This window comes from Lissotriton vulgaris, chromosome 7, assembly GCF_964263255.1.
Source record: "Lissotriton vulgaris chromosome 7, aLisVul1.2, whole genome shotgun sequence".
NCBI classification, from domain to species: Eukaryota; Metazoa; Chordata; class Amphibia; order Caudata; family Salamandridae; genus Lissotriton; species Lissotriton vulgaris.
In genome coordinates this window covers 85,392,083-85,397,785 of record NC_141695.1, presented here as the reverse complement: position 1 = coordinate 85,397,785, position 5,703 = coordinate 85,392,083, and the positions used below count along the sequence as shown (strand labels likewise).

General features: G+C 41.3%; 1 pseudogene; it reads right to left on the bottom strand.

Annotated features, from left to right (window-relative positions):
- Positions 1-919, bottom strand: LOC147700845 (olfactory receptor 1G1-like; annotated as a pseudogene).
- Between the last annotated feature and the right edge of the window lie 4,784 nt (positions 920-5,703).

Below are 5,703 nucleotides of genomic sequence, written 5' to 3'. Positions count from 1 at the left end.
TTATTCCATAGCCTTACTTTTCCTCATGGCTTTTTTAAATTCTGTGTTTTTCAGACTGTATATGATGGGGTTACATAGTGGAGTAACAGCAACATATGACAAAGACACAAGTTTGTCATTGTTCATTGAAACTGTTGATCTTGGGTGAATGTATGTAAAGCAAAGAGACCCGTAGTATAAAATAACCACAGTGAGGTGAGAGCCACATGTGGAGAAAGCCTTTTGCCTTCCCTCTGTGGACGGTATTTTCAAGATAGAAGAGATAATGTTGATGTAGGATGTAGCAATAAAAACAAAAGGCACCATTGCTACTACAGCACCAAGGATGTAGGTAAGCGTATCAATAAATTGAGTACTTGTACATGAAAGTTTCAATAAAGCTGCCACATCACATAAGAAGTGGTTGATTGTGTGAGACCCGCAGAAGGAAAGCCTAGATATGAGTACAGTGTGTGGTATTGCGTCCAACCAACCACGTTCCTGCAGCCAACAAGACACAGAGATTCTTATTCATGATTCTCAAGTAGTGTAATGGATTGCATATGGCCAAATAGCGATCAAAAGCCATGACTGCAATGAGGATGAGTTCTGTAGATATCATGCCATGGAAGCCATACATTTGGAGAAGACATTCTGAATGTGAAACATATGTACCACCCAAAAAGAAGTTGGCCAGCATTTTGGGGAAAATAATTGTTGTACAAATGATGTCTAGACATGACAAATTTGTGAGGAAGAAATACATAGGGGTGTGCAAGTGTGTATTAAAATAGACAATGGTTACAATAAGCAAGTTTCCAACCAGAGTTGCAAGGTAAATCACCAGAAAGCAAACAAAAAGAGCAATTTGCAGCTCTTGATGACCCCCAAATCCCAGAATATAAAAATTGTTTGTCCAGGTCTGATTTTCTTCTTCCATTTGTCTGCTGCTGGAGTCCCTGCAGTTTGGTATCCTAGTATACGCTGCAGACAAAGAGACATCTTGTGAATATGCAAAGCCTGCTTCTGAAAGTATTGGGTAAATGATAGACACAAGTTAAATTTGTGGAAGAAAAAAAAAGTGTTGAATTGTGAATTCACAAATACACACCTACTCTTCATATAGTATACAATAGTAGCACTGCAGAGATTTCATCATATTTCGTTATGAACCAGGTGATTAGATGTACCTGATTTATATTTGGAATAAACATATTGATTAGTTAGGTGGCATGTTTCACTTCTTGCCTTTCAATTCAATTTTGAAGGATCACACCATCTGTCAGTCAACCTCCTGAAATTAGTTACTCATGAATTCGTAACATATCATATTTTCTAAGACTATAGCGAAACCAGCCTTCACAACATGGCCGTTACTGTGCATTACCTTTACCACAAATCCTTAACAATGCATAAATCTTTACCACACAAACTGGCAAGGGTATTTTAGGGTTGTCACATGGCCCATGGGGACATTGTCGTCTCCTCTAAGTCTGAGCACGCTGTAGATTGCCCGCTGCTTTGCACATGTTACTACAAGACTTTATGTTTTCAACTGTCTCTAATATCGTTTTCACATGAGAACCCATGACTGGGTTCACGTTCTGCAGGTTCCTGGAATTTTAACAGAACATTGTAAGCAAGGTCAAACAACAATACCCCTTGTTATTTAGTTCTGGCCAAGCCTTAGTACAGAGACGAAACATACCAATGCTGCTGTTGTTTAGGACATTGTGCTTTTATTTTATTGGAATACACAAGTAGGTATCACACACTTGGAAAGGGACCTTTCCAGAGGGATGAGCAAGACAGCACCTATGATGTAGATCTACCTCCAAAGGCTAAGGTATGGGGGTCTGCATGGACTAGCTGCTATGCTGACCGTACTTGTATTATGCATGTTTCTGCTTGTTGTGGCACGTATACTGCATATTAGAGCATTTTAGTTAAAATAAATATTTTAAACTTGCTCGTGTCTCTGCCAAATCTTATTGTGGACAAGTACAAGAATGCGAGTAAAAGGGCGTGTCCCTACAACAGCGATTCCTGAGTGTTGTGTTGTGGGGTTTCTAATCATTTGTTTCTCTTTGAGTTAATAGGAGAACAAGTGAGACACTATAGCTAGTCGGTCCGGGGCTCATGGGTACTAAGGTGGCAGGATAACTAATTTCCTATATACTAAGGTGCCATAATCCTGCACATAGTTCTGTGTTTGTGCAGAATCCCTGCAACATGGCACCGCCAACATTTGGTCTGGTACTTATACACCGGCTGAGTAGCACTTTTGCTTGTCCACGATACCCTCCACCCAATTACTGAAGACGTCTGCGGAGGGGGGTTTAGCCTCCTATGTTCGTAGGGTATTCCTATTTCTATAGGTTGAAGTTTAAAAGGTATTTTGACCATATTCTGCGCTACAGTTTCTGTTGTTCTTTTTATTTTTTAACATGACAGAACCATTCGCAATTGTGGCTCCTAACGGTGTGGCAGTTAAAGCTTACTTAACTCAACACAAGTCCCCAATGGGTGGGCTAAGTTTATTTTCATGTATGAGACGGATCCCGCATACCGCTTTAAGGTTTTCTATTCTTAGGTTACGTTTTCCGTGGTAGATGTGAATGATAATTTGTTTCATGCATACACGGTTGCTGCTCCTCCAGCAGCATACCATACTTATGCATTGCTTGAAGTTCCGTTGACGTTCTGGGAGCATACCATTTGGTTTAATGGTGCCCTACCTCACCCTGTCTCTTTTGTACTAATGGGCCCCCTGTATATCGATGGGGCCACTTGGCCTTTTTTGGCTGTTTTTACACCACATCCAAATGATCTCAATGTTACTTTCATAGAGCTCCGACTGTTGTACACACAGTTGGTTCTTCTTCTTAGAAGAGTTATACAGTTTATGTCTCAGTTACAGATTATTATTGCGGATGTGTATACATCTTAGAGTCGCAAGAGCTTGGGTATTCGGCCATTTACACAGGCACAGAGTAAACCGCCTCCTGAGGAGGAGGGTCATCCAGTCTTTCCTAAAAAGGAACAAGAACCAGCGTCAGCAACAACAGAAGCCTGGTTCTCCATCAGGTTTGCCTCCACCTGATGCTTCTGAACGTAGATATGATTTGCGTGAACGCTCCAAAATTAAGAATTAAGACACCTGAGAGGTTTCAGGTTCCTGATCTTTGTTCTCCTCGTTCCTTTCAGGAATTGTCGGATCAACAATTTGGCAAAGGGGGATGGCAGGATCACAGACAAGTCGAGTCTACACAGGCAAGACATGACCCCCAGCGCCAGTTTGACATAAAAGTCAGACAGGAGGAACCACCTCAATATCGAGCACCATTTCAGAAGAAAGAAGTTGCCCCTTTGACTGCAAAGTATGACTCAGATGGTGAGAACCCTCCTCCTCAACAGGAGTTGGACGGTTACCCTCCTCAACAGGACAGCAGAGGTTACCATAGTGCGGAAGACATTCCACCAGCGTCTGGAGGCTAAAGCAACAGACACTTTCATTACCTTTGAAACAACTGACACTCGAGTTGCTCTTTCTGAAAGGCTTTATGAAGTGAACCTCCAAGTTGAAGGTGATATTAAACGTACTGTTAAGGCAATGTTTTGGAACAATCTCACATCTTCTTATAACATTTTTCCTAGCTTCCTACAGAGGGGAGTATGTTATTCTTCCAAGTTTTTCACAATATGTACCTGATGGAGCTAAAATTGCTTATGCTTCAGAGTGGGCATTCGCCATAGCTCCTGCATTGTATCGCGATCACGTTGGTTGGGACAAAGATTCACCAGTACATGTGATTCCTTTGCATTCTACACCACAGCCCCAACCGCAATATCCGATCAAATGAGATGCTAAAGCATCTGAAGGTGGCATTTTGACTCAATTGGAATAACACGGTATAATTGAACCCTGTGTTTCTTCATTGAATAATCCACTTTTCTGAAATTTAAACTGGACGTTTCATGTCGCACAGTTTTAGACTAAAGACATTTAAATATACATGTATGTACCTTTGCTCTGCTTTGGTCCACAACATTGTTCGAAAAAAGTATAAAACCACTATGGATGTTTCCAATGGATTTTTCAGCCACTCTTTGGCTCCTGAAAGCTGTGATTTGACAGCATTCATCGCTCTTGCAATCAGAGTCGATATGCGAGATTACCTATGGGATATAAGAATAGCCCAGGCATGTTTGCAGCACACATTGTTTCAATTTTACATGAGATTGACCCTGATGCCTTTCCACACGTGGATGACATTTATTTGACAGCTGATGAGATAAATCCACATCTTATGCCTGTGGAACCCATTGGCACACATTTTGCGAAGTTAGGCTACAAAATAAATTTAGCGAAGACTCACATTGCCTTTTTGTCAGTTCTTTTTCTTGGTTATGAACTCAATACTGAACGTAGGGGGTTGGCCCTCCACTTTTTGGAGAAATTTGCCCAAATGCAACCTCCATATACCCTAAAAAATTGCAATCTTTGCTGTGTTTTTAAAATGTTGGCAGGAATTACATTCCATTATATATATGCCCAGGATATCAAACCACTCTACGCGTTGATACAACCCTCCTTTTTGTCTTCCAGTTGGCTTCCGGAACATACCGCTGTCCTTAGGTCTCTGCGGTCTGATCTGCTTGCGATTCAATTCTTGTTAATGAGACACAAGGCAACAAATTTGGTCATAAGGATTGCACCCGGTGTGTTAAGGTTTACTTACGTAATTTTCAATGATGGGGACACGGTTCCTATTGCTTATACATCTTATTTTGTAAACTCAAGCTGGGATGTGTTTTTCTTCCACTGAAAAGATTTTGACAGCAGTCTAAATGGCAATTCTGAAAGAATGCTTTTTAACTCAGGGTAAACGCATTTCCATGGTTTTACCATTGCCTGTTTTTGAAGCAGTCATGAAGACTAGCGTACCGAATTCTAAAGCCTTGTATCCACATTGGATACAATGGGCTAGTTCTTTGAAGTCGGCTAATGTCAACATTATATTTGAGTAAGAGTGTGAGGTCCGAGCGCACTGCCGTTTACTTTAAAGTTTATATGTTCAAAATGCCACTTTAGTCAATTTTAGAGCGTGCTGAACAGAGTGGCGCCTCTTGTCGTAGGCGTCTTAACTGAAAATCACAATGTAGTGCTTCCCACCAAGCCGTGAGAGCATCCCCTGTTGCACAGCGTGTTAATCCTTCTGGCTATCCCAGATGAACTCTGGGACAGCCAGAAGGATTAACAAGCTGTACAACAGGGGATGCTCTCACGGCTTGGTGGGAAGCACTACATTGTGAACATTATATTTGACCCTTCTTTGCAAACACAGGAGTTTTTACAATATGAGCATGTTCATCCAGATCCTTTATAACTACTCCCTTTTGATCTGTACTAATGTGTAATTTACACTGATGGGTCTGCACATCCGGCCATTGGTGGTAAGCATGCTTATTCAGAAGTAAATCTAGGATGTGACAAAAACCATGAGAGCTGTGTGGGAACACCCCTGCAATGTCCATAGAAAGCCTTACCAGGGCAGAGGAATGTAATGCAGCAATTTGAGATACTCAAATTGGATTTTTGTTGCCTCAAAAATCTGACTCAAGGTTTGCTTAACTCTTGCACCACGTTGTATGGTGCAAGAGTGAGGCAAATCGGGTCATAAATAGGATCCAATGTCCCCAAAGTAAGTACATTTTCCACAT